Below are 20,541 nucleotides of genomic sequence, written 5' to 3' on the forward strand. Positions count from 1 at the left end.
CCTTTTAATGTGCTATTGGATTCTATTTGCTAGTGTTTTGTTGAGGATATTTGCATCTATATTCATCAGTGATATTGGCCTGAAGTTTTCTTTTTTTGTGACATCTTTGCCTGATTTTGGTATCAGGGTGATGGTGGCCTTGTAGAATGCGTTTGGGAGTGTTCCTCCCTCTGCTATATTTTGGAAGAGTTTGAGAATGATAGGTGTTAACTCTTCTCTAAATGTTTGATAGAATTCACCTGTGAAGCCATCTGGTCCTGGGCTTTTGTTTGTTGGAAGATTCTTAATCACAATTTCAAGTTCAGTGCTTGTGATTGGTCTGTTCATATTTTGTATTTCTTCCTAGTTCAGTCTCAGAAAGTTGTGCTTTTCTAAGAATTTGTCCACTTCTTCCAGGTTGTCCATTTTATTGGCATATAGTTGCTGATAGTAATCTCTCATGATCCTTTGTATTTCTGCATTGTCAGTTGTTACTTCTCCTTTTTCATTTCTAATTCTATTGATTTGAGTCTTCTCCCTTTTATTCTTTATGAGTCTGGCTAATGGTCTATCAATTTTGTTCATCTTCTCAAAGAACCAGGCTTTAGTCTTATTGATCTTTGCTATCATTTCCTTCATTTCTTTTTCATTTCTTTCTGTTCTGATCTTTATGATTACTTTCCTTCTGCTAACTTTGGGGTTTTTTTTGTTCTCCTTTCTCTAATTGCTTTAGGTGTAAGCTTAGGTTGTTTATTTGAGATGTTTCTTGTTTCTTGAGGTATGATTGTATTGCTATAATCTTCTCTCTTAGAACTGCTTTTGCTGCATCCCATAGGTTTTGGGTTGTCGTGTTTTCATTGTCATTTGTTTCTAGGTATATTTTGATTTCCTCTGATTTCTTCAGTGATCTCTTGATTATTTAGTAGTGTATTGTTTAGCCTCCATGTGTTTGTATTTTTTACAGATTTTTTCCAGTAATTGATATCTAGTCTCATAGCGTTGTGGTCTGAAAAGATACTTGATATGATTTCAATTTTCTTAAATTTACCAAGGCTTGATTTGTGACCCAAGATATGATCTATCCTGGACAATGTTCCATGAGCACTTGAGAAGAAAGCGTATTCTGTTGTTTTTGGTTGGAATGTCCTATAAATATCAATTAAGTGCATCTTGTTTAAAGTATCATTTGAAGCTTGTGTTTCCTTATTTATTTTCATTTTGGATGATCTGTCCATTGGTGAAAGTGGGGTGTTAAAGTCCCTTAGTATGATTATGTTACTGTCAATTTCCCCTTTTATTGCTGTTAGCAATTGCCTTATGTATTGAGGTGTTCCTATGTTGGGTGCATAAATATTTACAATTGTTATATCTTCTTCTTGGATTGATCCCTTGATCATTATGTAGTGTCTTTCTTTGTCTTTTGTAATAGTCTTTATTTTAAAGTCTATTTTTTCTGATATGAGAATTGCTACTCCAGCTTTCTTTTGTTTTCCATTTGCATGGAATATCTTTTTCCATCCCCTCACATTCAGTCTATATGTGTCCCTAGGTCTGAAATGGGTCTCTTGTAGACAACATATATACGGGTCTTGTTTTTGTGTCCATTCAGCCAGTCTATGTCTTTTGATTGGAGCATTTAATCCATTCACATTTAAAGTAATTATCGGTATGTTTGTTCCTATTACCATTTTCTTAATTGTTTTGGGTTTGTTTTGTAGGTCTTTTCCTTCTCTTGTGTTTCCTGCCTAGAGAAGTTCCTTTAGCATTTGTTGTAAAGCTGGTTTGGTGGTGCTGAATTCTCTTAGCTTTTGCTTCTCTGTAAGGGTTTTTATTTCTCTGTCGAATCTGAATGAGATCCTTGCTGGCTAGAGTAATCTTGGTTGTAGGTTTTTCCCTTTCATCACTTTAAATATGTCCTGCCACACCCTTCTGGCTTGCAGAGTTTCTGCTGAGAAATCAGCTGTTAACCATGTGGGAATTCCCTTGTATTTTATTTGTTGTTTTTCCCTTGCTGCTTTTAATAGTTTTTCTTTGTATGTAATTTTTGATAGTTTGGTTAATATGTGTGTTGGCCTGTTTCTCCTTGGATTGATCCTGTATGGCACTCTCTTTGCTCCTGGACTTGATTGACTATTTCCTTTCCCATATTAGGGAAGTTTTCAACTATAATCTCTTCAAATATTTTCTCAGTCCCTTTCTTTTTCTCTTCTTCTTCTGGGACCCCTATAATTCAAATGTTGGTGTGTTTAATGTTGTCTCAGAGGTCTCTGAAACTGTCCCCATTCTTTTCATTTTTTTGTCTTTATTCTGTGGTAGTATTTCCACTATTTTGTCTTCCAGATAACTTATCCGTTTTCTGCCTTAGTTTTTCTCCTATTGATTCCTTTTAGAGAGTTTTTAATTTCATTTATTTTGTCGTTCATCATTGTTTGTTTGCTCTTTAGTTCTTCTAGTTCCTTGTTGAACACTTCTTGTATTTTCTCCACTCTATTTCCAAGATTTTGGATCATCTTTACTGTCATTACTCTGAATTCTTTTTCAGGTAGGCTGCCTATTTTCTCTTCATTTGTTTGGTCTGGTGGGTTTTTACCTTGCTCCTTCATCTACTGTGTATTTCTGTCTTCTAATTTTGCTTAACTTACTGCGTTTGGGGTCTCCTTTTCGCAGGCTGCAGGTTCGTAGTTCCCATTGTTTTTAGTGTCTGCCCCAGTGGCTAAAGTTGGTTCAATGGGTTGTGTAGGCTTCCTGTTGGAGGGGATTGGTGCCTGTGTTCTGGTGGATAAGGCTGGATCTTTTCTTTCTGGTGGAGAGGACTGCGTCCGGTGGTGTGTTTCGGGGTGTCTGTGAACTTATTATGATTTTAGGCAGCCTCTCTGCTAATGGGTGGGGTTGTGTTCCTGTCTTGTTAGTTGTTTGGCATGGGGTGTCCAGCACTGGAGCTTGCTGGTCATTGAGTGGAGCTGGGTCTTAGCGTTGAGACACAGATCTCTGGGGGAGGTCTCACCGATTGATATTATGTGGGGCTGGGAGGTCTCTGGTGGTCAAATGTACTGAACTCACAACTCGACTCTCCCACCTCCGAGGCTCAGGCCTGGCAGCCGGCCGGAGCACCAAGACCCCATCAGCCACATGGCTCAGAAGAAAAGGGAGAAAGAAAAAAGAAAGAAAGAAAAAAATAATAAAATAAAGTTATTAAAATAAAAAATATTATTAAAATAAAAAATAATAAAGAAAAAGAAGAGAGCAACCAGACCAATAAACAAATCCACCAGTGATAACAAGTGCCAAAAAGTAAACTAAGATAAACATATAAATCAGAAACTAGTCAGTCCCATATAGCAAACCCCAGGTCTACAGTAGCTCCCAAAATCCACCACTTCAATTTTGGGATGATTCATTGTCTATTCAGGTATTCCACAGATGCAGGGTACATCAAGTTGACTGTGGAGATTTAATCCGCTGCTCCTGAGGCTGCATGGAGAAATTTCCCTTTCTCTTCTTTGTTCGCACAGCTCCTGAGGTTCAGCTTTGGATATGGCCCCGCATTTGCATGTAGGTGCCCTCTGGCGTCTGTTCTTCGCCCAGACAGGAGGGGGTTAAGGGATTGGCTGATTAGGGGGCTGTGGCTCACTCAGGCTGGGGGGAGGGAGGGGTACAGAATGCGGGTCAAGCCTGCGGTGGCAGAGGCTGGAGTGATGTTGCAACAGCGTGAGGTGCACCGTGTGTCCTCCTGGAGAAGTTGTCCCTGGATCATGGTACCCTGGCAGTGGCGGGCTGCACAGGCTCCCAGGAGGGGAGGTGTGGATAGTGACCTGTGCTTGCACGCAGGCTTCTTGGTGGCTGCAACAGCAGCCTTAGCATTTCATGCCCGTCTCTGGTGTCTGCGCTGATAGCTGTGGCTCGCACCCATCTCTGGAGCTCATTTAGGCGGTGCTCTGAATCCCCTCTCCTTGCGCACCCTGAAACAATGGTCTCTTGACTCTCAGGCAGGTCCAGACTTTTTCCCGAACTCCCTCCTGGCTAGCTGTGGCGCACTAGCCCCTTTCAGGCTGTGTTCACGCAGCCAACCCCAGTCCTCTCCCTGGGATCCGACATCTGAAGCCCGAGCCTCAGCTCCCAGCCCCCACCTGTCCCAGTGGGTGAGCAGACAAGCCTCTCAGGCTGGTGAGTGCTGGTTGGCACTGATCCTCTGTGCGGGAATCTCTCCACTTTGACCTCTGCACCCCTGTTGCTGTGCTGTCCTCTGTGGCTGCAAAACTCCACCCCCCCTTTCCACGAGCGAATGGGCTTCCCAGTGTGTGGAAACTTTTCCTCCTTCACAACTCCCTTCCAGAGGTGCAGGTCCTGTCCCTATTCTTTTGTCTCTTTTTTTTCTTTTATCTTTTGCCCTACCCAGGTACGTGGGGAGTTCCTTGCCTTTTGGGAGGTCTGAGGTCTTCTGCCAGCATTCAGTAGGTGTTCTGTAGGAGTTGTTCCACATGTAGATGTATTTTTGATGTATTTGTGGGGAGGAAGGTGATCTCCACGTCTTACTCCTCCACCATTTTGGAGGTCCTCCTCTATGTGCATCCTTAAAGCTGAAGTGAGTCTCTTTTAAGTAGCATACAGTAGATTCTTATTTTTTTAATCCATTAAGCCATTCTATATCTTTTGACTGGAGAATTTTAGTTCATTTACATTTATAGTAATTATAGATAGATATGGACTTACTATTGCTATTTTGTTCATTGTTTTATGGTTGTTCTATAATTCCTTTTTTCTTTTTTTCCTCCCTTGCTCACTTCTTTTGTGATTTGATAATTTTTTGTAGTGGTATGCTTTTATCCTTTGTGTATTTACTATAGGTTTTTGTTTTGAAGTTACCATGAGGCTTACATAAAACATCTTATAGTTATAACGGTCTATTTTAAGCTGATAACAACTTAATTTTGAACATATACAGAAGTTCTACATTTTTATACTCCCCCATTTTATGTTTTTATGTCACAATTTACATCTTTTTATACTGTGTATTTATTAACAAATTATTATAGGTATAGTTATTTTAAAATTTACAGTAGAGTTATAAGTGATCTACGCATCACCATTACAATATTAGAGCATCTTGAATTTAACTATATATTTATCTACCAGTGAGTTTTGTACTTTCTTATGTTTTCATGTTGCTAATTAGTGTCCTTTCTTTTCAACCTGAAAAACTCCCTTTAACACCTCTTGTAAGGCTGGTCTAGTGGTGTTGAATTTCTTCAACTTCTGTTTGTCTGAGAAATTCTCTATCTCTCCTTCAATTCCAAAGGACAAGTTTGCTGGGTAGAATATTCTTGGTTGGCCATTTCCCCCCCAGCCCTTTGAACATCTCATCCCTCTGTCTGCAAGATTTCTGCTGAAAAATCTGCTGATAATTTTTTTTGGGTTCCCTTGTATGTAACAATTGCTTTTCTCTTGCTGCTTTTAAGATTCTCTGCTTGTCTTTACATTTTGACAATTTAATTGTAATGTGTCTTGGTTGAGCATCTTTGGATTCATCTCATTTGCACCTCTCTGGTCTTTATGGATCTGCATGTCTGTTTCCTTCCCTAGGTTTGTAAAAATTTCAGCCATTATTTCTTTGAATAAGCTTTCTGCTCCTTTTCCTCCTGGAACACCTATAATGTGTATATCAGTCCACTTGATGCTGTCCCATATGTATTTTTAGCTATCTTCACTTTTTTTTCATTCTTTTTCTTTTTGTTCCTCTGACTGGATGATTTCACTGCCTTGTCTTTGCATTAGCTAATCCTTTATTCCACTTGATCTAGTCTGCTGTTGGAACCCTCTATTAAAATCTTTAGTTCAGTTCTTTTATTCTTCAGTTCTATGATTTCTGTTTGGTAATTAAAAAAAAACACTTTCTATCTCTTTGTTGAAATTCTCACCTTGTTCATGACTTGGTGTCTTAACCTCGGTGTTCATCTTTACGACCATTATTTTGAACTCTCTGTTGAGTAAATCATTTTTCTCTGTTTCAATAAAGTCAGTTTCTGGGGATTTATCTTGTTCCTTTGTTTGGAAAATACTCTCCTATTTCTTCTTCTGTTTTTTTTCTCTCTGTGCTGGTTTCTGCACATTAGATAAAAAAGTCACCTCTTGCAGTCTTGAGAGATTGGCCTAATGTAAGAGATGAACCTCATCAATCAGCTTGGCCTGAGCTCCTAGTGGCCTCTAAACCTTTGTGGTTGTCCAAGTCAATGTCTTTATTCTTAGTGACTCCCAGTAGGTGTGCCCCAAAGGCATGGGAAATGCCCACACAACTGTTTATGCTCCCAGAGGACTATTAGTTATCTGCTTCTTCAGCTCCCTGATGCAGGCTAATTGGAAGCCAGTCCTTCAGGCAGCAGCTGGGAAATTCAGAGCATTAGATATGCGGTCTAGCCCCTATCAGGAAAAAAACAGGAGCTGGGTGTTCTTTTCCTACTCACTCTGTGCTGAGTCAGAGGGGATAGTTGCAGGGAGTGCTTGTATATCAAATAGAACTGCCTCTTTATTTTGTGTGGTCTGAGGGATTCATGAATGTTGAGCCTCATCAGCTCCCAGATGTAGGTGATTTGGGAGCCAGTTTCTCGGGTGGTAGCCATAACCCGAGTTGGAATGGTAGAAGTGTGGACAAGCTCTTTCCAGCAAGAAACTAGAGAGTTGATTTTATCATTGGAGTGACACAGGGGGAGGCAGCAGGCAATGTGCCCACCAACCCAGGTTCCCAGGAGGATCCCAGTCAGCTCTCAGATGCAGGCTTATTAGAAGCCAGAAACCTCATCTAGCAGTTGGAAATGTATGTAGTCAATTCTCTTACAGGGAGAAACTGGGAGATTGGCATTTTTGCCTATTCACTCTCTACCCAGCCTGGCAAGGGAGAGATGCAGGAAATGCTTATGCTCCTGTTTAACAACTGCTTCTTTGTTTAATATGGTCCTGCGAGACTCATGAATGCCCAGCTCCATGAATGCCCAGCTCCATCAGAGCTAGGTGACTGAGGGTCCATCCCTCAGGTGGCAGCTGCAAAAGTTAGGGCACTAGATGTGTGGACAACCTCCTTTCAAGGAGAAGCTGGTCACTTGGTTTTATTGTTGAAGCAAGCTGGAGGGGGAAGGTAGTTGCAGTGCCCACTGACTCTTTCAGGTTCATGGGAGGATTCCAGTCAGCTCTCAGATGCAGTCTGATTAGAAGCTGTACCCTCAGGCAGCAGCTGGAAAAACATACAGTCAAACCCCTTCCAGGGAGAAACTGGGAGATGGGCATTTTTGTCTGCTTCCTCTTCAGCGCACCTGGGGGGGTAGCTGTGGGAAGTTCTTGCTTGTCTGTCTAAAAACTGCTTCTTTGTTTGCTCTATCCCCATGGGACTTGTGAACACAATCCTCACTGGCTCTCAAAGCTGGCTGATTTGGGGGCCCATTGCTTGGGTGGCAACATTAAAGGTAGGAGTTCTAATTGTGTGTCCCAAGCTTTTTGCTCCTCAGGGAGAAGTTGGGATTTGGAAGTTCCATCCTGACTGAGGGAGAAGATTGGATTTGGAAGTTCTGTCCAGATTGTAAGGTGCTGTGGCAGAGGTGGGGTTTATGACGAGAATGTTTCTTAGCTTTTCCCACTCTTTTTGATGTTGGTATTTTCTCAGCTGCCTGATGTGTAGAAGTTGCCCAACCAGCTTCTGGATTTCTGTCAAAGGGGCTGGATCCATGTATAGCTGTCTATTCTGTGCATCTGTGGGAGGAGAGAAAGTCAGGAGTCTCCTCTCTTGTCAACTTGGTGATATAACTCAAATAACTTAATTCCTTTTTAAGATGTCTATCCACTTGTCTTGGTAATTTTATCAAATAATTTATCATTTAACCACTGAATGTCATGGCTAACTTCATGAGAAATTATAGCCCACGGGACTTCCCTGGTGGCACAGTGGTTAAGAATCCGCCTGCCAATGCAGGGGACGTGAGTTCAATCCCTGGTCTGGGAAGATCCCACATGCCATGGAGCAGCTAAACCTGTAAACCACAACTACGAAGCCTGTGCTCTAGAGCCCGCGAGCCACAACTACTGAGCCCATGCACCTCAACTACTGAAGCCCGTGTGCCTAGAGCCCGTGCTCCGCAACAAGAGAAGCCCCTGCAGTGAGAAACCCATGCACTGCAATGAAGAGTAACCCCTGCTCACCACAACTAGAGAAAGCCCACATGCAGCAATGAAGACCCAACGGAGCCAAAAATAAATAAATTAATTAATAAATTAATTTTTAAAAAGCCACTCATTAGAACATAGTGGGATATATTCATGAAAATAAAAAAATTAGAACTTACAGTCCTCTACGTATTTGGGTCTATTTCTGGTGCTATTTACTGTTCTATTTATGTGTTCTTAATCTTGTGCCATTACCCAGTGTTTTAATCATTGTTTTATATTTGGCAGCATTAGTTACTCAATTATTTTTTCTTTGAAGAATTTTCTTAGATATTTTTATGTATTTACTTTTCTTTTTTCTAAAAATGTCTTTATTTTTCTCTTAAATAATGATTTAGCTGAATCTACAGTTATACCTTGATGGTTATTTTCCTTCAGCATTGTGTAACATATTGTTCCATTGATTTTGATTTCCGTTGCTGCTGTTAAAAAGCATATGATCAATCTAATTATCATTCCCTTGTGAGTAGTCTGTCCTTTCTCTGTGGTTGTTTTTAAGAATTTATTTTTGTGTTTGATGTTTTATCATGATATCTCTAGTTGAGGATTTCTGCTTATTTTTGCTGGAGATTTGTTGAGATCTGAAGACTCAAATCTATCATCAAGTCTGGAGAGTAAGCAGATACTATTATTTTCTCTCTCACATTGTCTGTATGTTTTCCTCTGGAAATCTAATTAGATGTATGCAAAACCTTTTCATTTTATCTTTCATGTCTGTTAATTTCTATCTACTTCTCCTCTGGTCTACTTCCAAATTTCAGGGTGTGACAGAACTTAATCATTCTATCTTCTCTTTCTAGGTGAATTCATCTATTTTCTGCATTTAATTCCATTTCCATGTGGATGACTCCTAAATTTTATTTTCTGCTCTTTCTTTATTCTCTTTTGGCTTGTATATTTATTTGCTTTTTTGCCATTTCCCTTTGGATATCTCAGATTTAAGCTATTTATCTTCTAGTCTTCACCCACTTCAGATAATGGCTCCTTTCCCACCCAGTTATTCATACTAGAAACCTAGGAGTCATGTTTTGTACATCTCCCTGAACTGCATATCTGATCAATCAAAATGTTGTACCTTTTTTAAAATTTTTAATTTTAATTTTTGGCTGCGTTGGGTCTTCGTTGCTGTGCAGGCTTTCTTTAGTTGCGGCAAGTGGGAGCTACTCTTTGTTGTGGTGTGCAGGCTTCCCATTGTCGTGGCTTCTCTTGTTGTGGAGCACAGGCTCTAGGCGCACGGGCTTCAGTAGTTGTGGCAAGTGGGCTCAGTAGTGTGGCTCGCAGGCTCTAGAGCATAGGCTCAGTAGTTGTGGCACATGGGCTTAGTTGCTCCACGGCATGTGGGATCTTCCCGGACCAGGGCTCGAATCCGTGTCCCCTGCATTGGCAGGCAGATTCTTAGAAATGTTATACCTTTTAAACTTTTAAAATAGTGTTGAATTTGTCCTCTTCACTTATCTTTTTTGCCACCACTCTCATCCAATCCACCCTCATGTATCATTTAGACTTCTGCAGTAGCTTAACTAGACTCCTTGCATTCACTTATTTCTCCTTGAATCCTTTCTCCACTCAGTCATAGGAATTTCCTTAAGATGTAAATCAAGTCATGCTGCTGCTTAAAATTCTTTAATACCTTAATATTGCACTTAAAATAACAATTAATAATATGTCTTATAAGGATCTACATGATCTGTTCCCCTACTCAACTTCCCTAACATCATTTAATGTCATTTGGCTTTCTTACTATGCTATATAGCCACACTGACTTTCTCTGTCATCTTAAAACATTGTGTGTCAGTTATCAGTTTCTCGATTCTTAGCTCCAACTTCACCCTTCATTGCGTGCTCTGCAAAAAAGGGGAGATAGGCCCTTAAGATATTTTTCCTTTGCCAGCTGGCACAGTGTTACATTTTACTAGTAGAGGACACAGGAAAGATTTTGCAGGCAGGAAGGATTTTGCTTCCTGGTTCCCCTGTACTTGCTCTCCAGGCAGGCTCTTGTAGTTCTTTCAGCTTGTCTAGCACTGTATATCTGCAGCATATGTACCTCCTAAGTGCCCCATATCAACAGGGTGGGCAGTTTCTCCAGCACCAGGCTTCTGCAGTACTCATGACTTCTTTACTGCTTGGCTCCTGCAGTGCATGGTGACATGTGACACTAAGAGGCCATCAGTTTCTCTTAGAAACTCCTTTGGACAGTTCTGTAGTGATGTGCCTCTAATGAAACACTTCATCATGGACATCATCTCCTGGCACTCTAGAAGGTAGATTTCTAGCAAGTTCCATCAGTGTAGCACCACAGTGACTTCTCTGGCACTCAATGAGCCACAAACATGCCCACTCTAAAATATCTGAATCTCAGCTATGAGCAGGGACTCCTCCTTGGGCACTCTGTCTCAGCCCTTGCGGGGGGGTGCTAAGGGCTGCTCTTTATATCTGTTATTCCTCTATTCTTTAAAGTTCTCTTTATTTTTACTAGCCGATGCCTCATTACTCCAATTCTCAGTAATAGTTAATAATTTTTTTATATTAAACTTTTCCTGTTCAAATCATAGTGAGGTTTTCTATTTCTTGATTGGACCCCTGACTGACACAGAATTGGTACCAGGAGTGGTCTCAGAAGATAAACTGGCAATATAGGATCTTGGGTTTGGCCTGGTCATATCCTTGGGTTTGAGTGCAATGCTGATCTTCCTTGCCAATGGGAAATGGGATGATAGCAATCTACATCATGCAATGATCTCATCCTTAAGCTGTCATCTGTGGTTGATTGTGATGAAATGCCAAGAAAAACACATGCTTTGGGAGCCCAAGTGGCTGAAGTTGACCATTATGGCAAAAATGATGACTAACAACTGTGGTATGGAGTGAATTTTTCTGAGTGCACTTAAGTGACAACAAGGAGAAAATGTCAGGCTCAGATCCAATAACTCTTAGCTCAGGTCATGGTCTGAGAATCAGAGAGTTCCCATGACAGCCCTAAGAGAGACTCTTATTTATTGTAATTAAAGCCAGATAGTGCTGAAAATCAAACACAAATTTAATTGGATGGTTTGCTGAATTACAAAGACAGTTGAATTTGTGTCTCACCAAATTACTTGAGTGAAAGTTAGGGCATTAATTGGTAAAGAGAAGGATCCTGAAACATGGACTCTGGTTGGATCCAGATGAAATTGACATTCTTGAAGCCCTAAGTTACTATGAGCCTCACTTAACAGTAGAATTAATTTTGCCTATGGTGGTTTTTATTATTGAAATTTTATAGTAAGTATTAAAGTCAGGTAGTATAAATCTCCTAATCAGAATGCATTGAATAGTCTAGGTTCATTGCATTTTCATATTAATTTTAGATTCAGCTTGTTAATAAAAAAAAAAGCCTTCTGGGATTTTAATTGGATGGTGTTGAATATACAGATCGATTTGAATTTAATTGATATCTCAATATTTGTTATGGGTTGAATTGTGTCCCTCCAAAATTCATATGTTGAAATCCTAACCCTCATAACCTCAGGTTGTGATCTTATTTGGAAAATGGAAAATTGCAGATTTAATTAGTTAAGATGAGGTCATACTAGAGAAAGGCAGGCCCCTAAATCAATCTGACTGGTGTCCTTATAAAAAGGTAGAAATTTGAACGCAGAGACACATATACAGGAAGAATGCCATGTGAAGAGGGCAGAAATTGGGGTGATGCTTCTAAAAGTCAAGGAATGACAAAGATTGCCAGCAAAGCAGCAGAAGCTAGAGGAGAGGCATGAAACAGATCCTTCCTCACAGCCCTAAGAAGGAACTAACCCTGCTGACAGCTTGATTCCCAGATCTGTGAGACAATAAACTTTTGTTGTGTAAGTCAACCAGTTTGTTGTATTTTGTTATGGGAGCCCTAGTAAACTAATACAATAACATTGGGTTTTCTAGTCCATGAATATGGTATATCTTTTCAGTTATTTAGGGATTTAAAAATTTCTATCAGACTGTTTTCTAGTTTTCAGTGTATAGATCTTGTGCACCTTTGTTAAACATATCCCTGAGTAGTTCATGTTTTTGATGTGATTGTAATGGCATTGATTTTTAAATTTCCTTTTGCATTTGTTTGTTGCTCGTATGTAGAAACAAATTGATTTTTGTGCACTGAACTTGTATTCTGTGACCATGTGAAATTTGTCTTATTGTTTCAAGTACCATTTTTGAAGATTTGTTAGAATTTTTAAATGAACACAGTTATGGGCTTGTTTGTTTTTTTTCACTTTCTTTATTGCTCTGGCTAGGGACTCCAGTACAAAGTTGAATATTTGTGAGAGTGGGAAGCCTTGCCTTGTTCCCAATCTTATACAGGAAGCATTCAGTCTTCTACTATGATGTAGGATATTAGCTTTAGATTTTCTGAAGATATCCATTATCTCAAGTTAAGAAGTTTCTTCTATTTCTCATTTCTTGATATTTATTTTTAATCATAAATGGATGTGGAATTTTGTCAAATATTTTCATTGCATCTCGATAAGATTACCTGCCTTTTTCTTTTTAGTCTATTAATGTGGTGAATTTCATTGATTCATCTTTGAATCTTATATCAAGTTAGCAATTCTGGCATGACCTCAACTTTGTCAAATGTACAATATATTTTATATATTGTTAGATTCTTTTTGTTAAAATTTTGTTAAGGATTTTTGTATTTCTGTAAATGAGAGATATTGGTCTGCAGTTTTTTTGTCATGTTTTGTCTTTGGTGTTATATCAAGTTTTCACAAAATGAGTTGGGAAGTGTTTCTTCCTTCTTCATTTTCTTTAAGAGTTTGTGTAGGATTGATATGATTTGTTTCATAAATGCTTGATAGAATTCACCAGAGAAACAAACTGGGTCCAAAATTTTCTTTGTGTGGAAGGTTTTAATTATTAATTCAATGTATTTTATTTATATAGAACTATTTAGGAGTCTATTTCTTCTAGTGTCAGTTTTGGTAGTTCTTATCATTCAAGAAATTTGTGCATTTCATCTAAGTTGTATAATTTATTGGCATAAAGTTGTTTATAATATTCTATTATTGTCCATTTAATGTGTGCATGATTTTTAATGATGTTTCCTCCATTTGTATCATTTCTCTTTTTTTTCAATAAGTCTGGTTAGAGTATAGTAAATTTTATTAATCTTTTCATAGAACCAACTTTTGGATTTATTGATTTCCTGTTTTGTTTGCCTGTGCTAGTTTATTGATTTTCATTCCTACCTTTATTATTTCTTCTTTCTACTTCCTTTGGGTTTAGTGTATTCTTCTTTGGCTAACTTCTTATAGTAGAAAGTTAGATAATTGATTTTAGACTGTTTTTCTTTTCCAATATATGCATGTGTAACTATATGTTTTTCTCTAAACATTACCTTATTTACATCTTAGAAATTTGGATGTGTTGCATTATCATTTTCATTTATTCCAAAATATTTTCTAACTTCCTATGTGATTTCTTTTTTGACCCATTGGCATTTAAAGGTATGTTTTTTAATTTCCAAATATTTGAATATTTTCCAAATATCTCTTTGTTATTGATTTATAGCTTGATTTTATTGTGGCAAGAGATAAATCCCTTTAAAGTCATCGAGTTTTATGATTCAGCACATGGTCTAACTGAATCAATGGTCAACATACGCTTGAAAAGAATTTGTATTCTGCTGCTCTTAGCAAAGCATTCAGTACATTTAAATTATATGAATTTAGTTAATAGTGTTGTTTAAGTAATCTATATCTTTATTGGTTTTTCTCTCACTCTGTCAATCACTGAGAGGAGTGTTGAAATCAACTATAGATGTGGATTTGTCTTCTCCTTTCAGTTCTGTCAGCTTTTGCTTTAATGCATCTTGAAACTTGATTGGGTGCACATATATTTAAGATATGTATGTATTCTTAGTGAGTACCTAAAAATACATAAGATGGTTATTATTATAAAATGACATTTTTTATCCCAGGCATATTTTTTGTCCAGTAGTATATTTTGTGTAATATTAATATAGCTACTCCAAGTTATTCTGATAGGTATACTCTTGGTATGCATTTTTTTCACTCTTAATTTTTACCTATTTGTGTCTTTCTATCTAACATGTGTTACTTGCAAGCAGCATATACTTGGGTCCTGACCTCTTTTTCAGACTGATTAATCTCAGCATTTTATTTGTAATATGTAGATCATTTATATTTAATGTAATTATTGATATAGTTGTATTTTAATATACCATCTTACGGTTTGTTTCCTGTTTGTCAATTTAGCTCTCTTTTATTTCCTCTTTTCTTAACTTCTTTTCAAAAAATTGACTATTTTTGAATATTCCATTTAATCTCCATCATTGGCTTATTAGCTACACCTCTTCATTTTACTGTTTTTAGTGATTGCTTTAGGGGTTGCCCTATGTAATTTAACTTACCACTGTCTACCTTCAAATACTATCTTACCATTTCACGCATAATGTAAGGACATTACAAAAATATACTTCCATTTCATTCTTTCTTTCTTTGTACTATTTTGACATTCATCTTATTTATACATATGTTATAAATCCCACAATACATTTTTGTTTTTGTTATGAGCAGTCATTTATGTTGTAATGAAATTAAAATATGAAAAAAGTATTTTATATGTACTCACATACTTATTTTCAGCACTCGGTTCCTCCATTCTGAAATACTTCCTTTTGTAAACTCTTTATTTCATCTTAATTTCTGATGGTTATTTTCACTGGATATAGAATTTTAGGTTAACAGGTATTTTTCTTTCTGCATGTTAAAAATGTCATTATGTTGTCTTCTAGTTTTCATTGTCTTGTTATGAAGTGTGCAGTCATTTTAATTTTTGTTTCTCAGTTTGTGATGTGTCTTTTTGCACTGATTCTTTTTTAAAAAAATTTTATTTATTTTATTTTTGCCTGCATTGGGCCTTCATTGCTGTGCGCAGGTTCTTCTCTAGTTGTGGTGAGTGGGGGCTACTCTTTGTTGCTGTGTGCATGTTTCTCTTTGCCGTGGCTTCTCTTGTTGAGGAGCATGGGCTCTAGGCACGCAGGCTTCAGTAGTTGTGGCACACGGGCTCAGTAGTTGTGGGATCCCACGTGGCATGTGGGATCTTCCCGGATCAGGGCTCGAACCCACGTCCCATGAATTGGCAGGTAGATTCTTAACCACTGCACCACCAGGGAAACCTTCACTGACTCCTTTTTAAGATTTTCTCTTTTTCAGTGTCTTTTTTTTTCTTTTTTTCCCATTTGATTATGTTATACCGTGATGTAATTTTGTTTCTCTTCCTTGGGGTATGTTGAAAATTCTGATCATTATTTCTTCAGATATTTTTGTGCTCTTCCCTGGTGCTTTAGTTACACATATGTTACACTACTTGATGTAGTTTCACAGTCACTGAAACTCTTTTTTGTTTTTGTTTTTTGTAATTTTTTTTCTAGGTTTTATTTTGGATAGTTTATATTTCTCTGTCCCAAAGTTCACTGACTTTATTCTTCAGTATCCAAACTGCTGATAACTCCACCCAGTGAATTTTCATTTCAGATGTATATTTCAGTGAGAGAAGTTTCATTTCATTTTTTTTTCTAATCTTCCATTTATCTCCTTATTATATATATTTCCTTAAATTCTTGGGCATATTTATAAAAGCTGTTTTATTGTTCCTTTTTACTAATTACATTATCTCTGTCATTTCTGCATCTATTTCTATCAACTTGTTTTCCTCCTGTTACCAATCACATTTTCTTGCTTGTTAGTATTTCTTGTATTATTGATTGAGTGCTGGACATTGTTTAATCTTATGCTGTTGAAAGTCTGATTTTCATTGTCTCTCTTTAAATAGCATAGGCTTCTGGTCTGACAATTAAGTTAACTGAGGATCACCTTGATTTTTTTGGAGTTTATTTTTAAATTTTTAAAGGGCTGGTCTAGAGTCGTTTTTACTCTAAGGCAAATTTAGGTCTCCTACTAGATGAGACATTTCTAAAATCTATACAAAGTCTTGAATGAACTAAGTCTTCAACAAGATCTCTCCATTTTGGCTGGCCAGAACTTAAAATTCTTCCAGCAGTGTTTGAAATCTGAAAACTTTCCAAGGAAAACTACATTTTCCAAGTTTTTCTTCACCTGGCCTTGTGGATTTTCACCCTATGTATAAGTAGTATATTCTCCAGGAACAGATTCAAGAGGTCGCCTATGCAGATACCTTTAGCTCTTTTTCTGAATTGTTCCCTCCTCTTTGGTATTCTGCTCTACACATTCTAGCTGCTTCACCTTCCCTGAACGCTTATCTCTGCCTCCTCTACTCAGTTTGATTGCTATGATCTCCTTTGGTACCCCTTCCTTGCACTGCAGTCCAGAAAATTCCCCCAGGAAGAAATCTGTTTTGTTCTTTTTTATAAACTCAAGATCACACATTTGGCACATGACAGAGTGCACATTCAAGCCAAGGGCTGTGAGTGTCCAGAGCCCATGCTCTTTTTCCTAACCACATCACAGGGCAATTCACGCTGGTCTTGTAGACTACAGGAATTAGAGGTCATATGAATGAAATGCCTTATAATCTGAATAAAGTGACTGTGCAAATTATTAAGGGCTCACTCGCCAAAGAAGATCAAATAACTGAGTTTACAGACAAGTACTAAGTGAAAAGATAATAATAGGAAGGAATGGGAACATACATAATAGGTGGGATTACCAGATTACCTTTCAATACTGTAAATTCATAGCTTCTTAATAGGCAACATAGAAATATTAAGGTGGCTGGTTGAAAAAATAATGCTGTAGATATTTGCTTGGTAGATCAAACACGCATCCTGAAGTGCTTCTTCCCAAAGAGTTTAAGACAATGATGCCATTTTGATGGTCACTGACGATATGTAGATTGCATTAGGAATCACTACCGCTACTTCTCTATAGTGTTGTTGTTGTTCACTGTTTTAGGCTGGCTGACTCAAATAGTATTAACTGGAATAAATCAGGCAGCCCTAACTTAAAAATTCTGATAATAGCAAAAATGTCTGTGTTTAAGTTTACTTTTGTTGTATTTGTTAAGGATTTGTTGATCAGGTAGAAGCACCCATTCTCTCTGATAATTTCAAATTATGTTTATCTACTCATTAAAGCCATTACTCAAATGACTTCTACTTGAAAATTTCCTTTAGAGCAAACAACCAAGGTATTATTTATTAAAAATATTCTTACATGAAGACTTTTCACTAGGTCATACTTGTCTTTCTCCCTCGTCAGACCACATATTGGTACTTTGCTATGTTTAGAGTCTTGTAGAAGTGATTTGAACTTGCATTATAACATAGTTTGTCTCTGAATGCTATCACCTCCCAGACGAAACTCCATTCTTCTGAAGGGGAGACTTGGATTCATAAAGCTTGCCATGGATTTTCAGAGTTTTGTTTTATTGGCTGTTTCTGGAAGCATCAGACAGGTATGAGTCTCAGCGTCTCCTGTGTCAGCAGAGGCTGTTCTCGGTTCCCCATTTCTTCCCTGTCACAATCATCTTATTGAATGTCATGACCATCCAGCAGGACTAACATGCTGTGTGGCTGAATAGGCAAGTTTTTCAGAACTTTGCTGCTGAGTATTTCAAAGAGCTCTGGAAAAGAGAGATTTATCTGACTTTTCAAACTACCTAACAACTAAGATACGAAGTTTGCAGATACCTGAAGATCCAAAGGTATTCTAGTTACCAGAAACATTTGATCAAGATATTGGAAAAGAAAAAATGAGTAGAAAGAGAGGTCAATGAAAACATTAACATGTCTCTCTTTTAAACTCCAAAGAAATCATTGAGGATCACTTTCTAAATGTAGCTGACTGTGTTCAGGTTCACATGACTTATATATCTGGCTTCTGTAACCTATGTTTTCAGATCATTTTGGTTTTACCTCTGTAAGAAGTGTCAAATTGTGCTGAAATTGAATGTGGGGTTCTTACGGGCTAATACTATTTTAAGCAGTATTGTGTGTGGGATGGTGAACCATATTACCTATAAGGAGGGTGACCAGTTATCTATTGCTGCATAACAAACCATCCCAAAAGTTAATATATTAAACCAATAATTTCTTATTTCTAATGATTCTCTACTTTAGCAGGGTGATTCTTCTGCTCCACATGGTCTTATCTGGGAATCCCTCTTATGCTTGCATCCTTTGGGGCCTGGGCTTCTTTATAACATGGCTACTGAGTTCCAAGAGAGCAAAAGCAGTGGCTGCCAAACTTAAGCTGGGCCTGCAAATGGCATTACTTCCACTGCATTCTATTGGTTAAAGAAAGTCACAAGGCTAGCCCAGGATTCAATGGGAAGGGAAATAGTTTCCATCTCTCAATAGGAGAAGCAGTATGTGCATAGACTATGGAAGGGAGACCATCTTTGGAGATTAATGTTCATGCATCCAGGGAACCATCCTGGTTTGCTCAGGATCATCCTGGTTTATGTCCATTGTCCTGCAGTAATTAATAGCACTCCCCCTTTACTCTCAAAGTTGTTTTGGTTTGGATGGTAAATTATATGGTCACACTATCCATAAGATACCTTTTAGACCTCAAATGCTATAACACAAGTTCCACCTGGTAAGGCTGTTTGACCATGGAGTGAATTGTGAGACACAGGTTTCACTCTTGGTTTCATATTTAGCAAGGTTTTTCCTCAAATAAGGGTAATGATGGTTTAGCAAGTCAGTCTTTGTATTTCTGGGTCAACTGCTTGCTGTATGGCAATTGTGAAGAGGCTTTGAATCTGTGAGGGCCAGTGAGAGAATATAATGATCATCACTTCTCTATCTCTGTGAAGTATTTTAGGTTATTTATATCAAAACTTTCCTAGCAGAGAAGAATGGGAACAGCAGAAATCAGATACAACATATTTTGAGAACGCCTATGTTTTAGCTATGCCTTGCTCAAATCACCTGCAACATAACTAAAAGGTAAAGCCTTTTAGGATGTTCCTTGACCTGAGACTGTGAGGTAGGCCAAGTGTGTTTTAACACCCTAGTCTCTCCACCTCTGCTTTTGTTGTCTCCTGGGCCCTTTGGCCATGTCCATGTTCACAGAGCTCTCATGCCATCCTTTGGTCACCATGGCCTTCAGGACAGAGAACAGCCAAGCAGGGCCCTCTTTCCAGGCTTTTCTTTTCTTTTTTTTTTTAACTTATTTATTTATTTATTTTGGTGGGGAGCTGCATAGGGTCTTCGTTGCTGCGCACGGGCTTTCTCTTGTTGTGGCGAGCGGGGGCTACTCTTTGTTGCGATGCGCTGGCTTCTCATTGCAGTGGTTTCTCTTGTTGTGGAGCACGGGCTCTAGGCACGTGGGCTCAGTAGTTGTGGCTCGCGGGCTCTAAAGCGCAGGCTCAGTAGCTGTGGTGCATGGGCTTAGCTGCTCTGCGGCATGTGGGATCTTCCCAGACCAGGGCTTGAACCTGTGTCCCCTGCATTGGCAGGTGGATTCTTAACCACAGCGCCACAAGGGAAGTCCCTTTCCAGGCTTTTGATCTTGCCTCATCCTCTCCAATAAATGGCAACATTTGCTTGTCATGTCCACCATCACAAATTTAGGAATTAGTGAACATGGAAATGGTTATGAATATGTTCTATCTCTTAGGAAAATATCCAAATTTGACAATAGGCTTCTGCTAATCTGACCCAATGTTCTTCATTATCCTTTAACTCAAGGTGAAATTTCTCAGTGCTGATCAACCTTCTTAAAACTATTTCCTCTCTAGAATCCTGAGGATACTCAAGTCCTCCTCTTATCCCTGAACCTTCTCTGTGTTTCTCTGGGGTGCACTCACCCACTCACTCTCTGTGTCTCCGTTTCCCTCTCCTTCACTGTAGGCTTCCCCCCTGCACTCTGGTCCTCACTGAAAACCTTTAGTAGGAGGTTGGATCCCCTCAGGGATAGGTCTGGAATTAATCTTGTTGCCCTAATCCAGATAGCTGCTGTTAACCCGTATATTTAACAGCCACTCAGGTTTACATTGTAGAGAAGTACAGTTTATGGCTGGTGCCAGCCTGCACAATGTTGGCAGCTGGTGCATGAGGAGAGAAGTATAGAAACTGAAGTAAGTATGCTTGTGACAGGCACTTCTTCAGTCTCTGGAGTTTGTCCTCCATCCCCATCAGGATCTAGCCTTTCCTGCCTGCTCTTAACACTAAGGAACCTAATGTCAATTATGTATATGTATACAGAAAGCATATATATGAAACAAATTGTCACTGTCTAGAATGGAGAATTCATAATGAGATTATGACCTCAGAGAGGCCCAGCATGGTCACAGCCTTATGTCAGACCTCTGTGAGCCAAAAGTAAGTGTTTATTCTTTCAAGGGACTGAGATTGGGGGGTTGTTTGTTGTT

The sequence above is a fragment of the Eschrichtius robustus genome, chromosome 3, assembly GCF_028021215.1.
Source record: "Eschrichtius robustus isolate mEscRob2 chromosome 3, mEscRob2.pri, whole genome shotgun sequence".
Classification (NCBI taxonomy): domain Eukaryota; kingdom Metazoa; phylum Chordata; class Mammalia; order Artiodactyla; family Eschrichtiidae; genus Eschrichtius; species Eschrichtius robustus.